Below are 712 nucleotides of genomic sequence, written 5' to 3'. Positions count from 1 at the left end.
CTGCTCCCACCTGACTGTGGGCGCGCTCTCTCTCTCTCTCAGATAAACAAAAACTTAAAAGAAAAATGAATAGCTCAGAGAGTATTGCTTGATATGAACAGGGGTTAGATCATGTGGGGTCATGTGGTTGGCTGGCAGGGGCTGAAGTGCCCCTGTGGGGCCTCCCGCGGTCATAGGGCTAGAACGTGTGTGCCTTGTGATGAGGTTTTTTTTCTTTTCTCTGAGAATGTTGACTTTGGCCAGCGGCAGTGGCGGTAGAATCTATCTCCTGCAGAAATATACACTCTCTCTCTTGCTCTATCCATCTCTCCTTCTTCCTCTCTGTCTTTCTGTATCTTTCTGTCTCTGTCTCTCCCTGTCTCCCACGCAAAAGCACCCACTCACAATCACACTACATAGAGCCACAAAAAACACCCCAACCCAAAACCACATGCACACAAACTCAAACCACACACATGGAACCCACTGGCTTCCTAGTCCTGCAGACAGAAGAGCATACTTTGTCACCTGAAAATATACCTGTCCCCAAACCCCCAAGAGTCCTACCAGGAACCCCCAATCAGGGAGGCTCTCCAGACTAAAGATTTCAAGGGGGCCCCACCTGCCTTACCAGCTAGAGTTTTTCCCCAGGAAGAGACTGAGTCCACAATACGTACCACCTCCCTCTGTTGCTGATGTTTCCTGAGGCTGCAGGTACAGAAAAGAGGACACC

This window comes from Neovison vison, chromosome 3 (assembly GCF_020171115.1).
Source record: "Neovison vison isolate M4711 chromosome 3, ASM_NN_V1, whole genome shotgun sequence".
NCBI classification, from domain to species: domain Eukaryota; kingdom Metazoa; phylum Chordata; class Mammalia; order Carnivora; family Mustelidae; genus Neogale; species Neogale vison.
The sequence above is the reverse complement of the archived record's forward strand: the minus strand, read 5'-3'. Positions refer to the sequence as shown.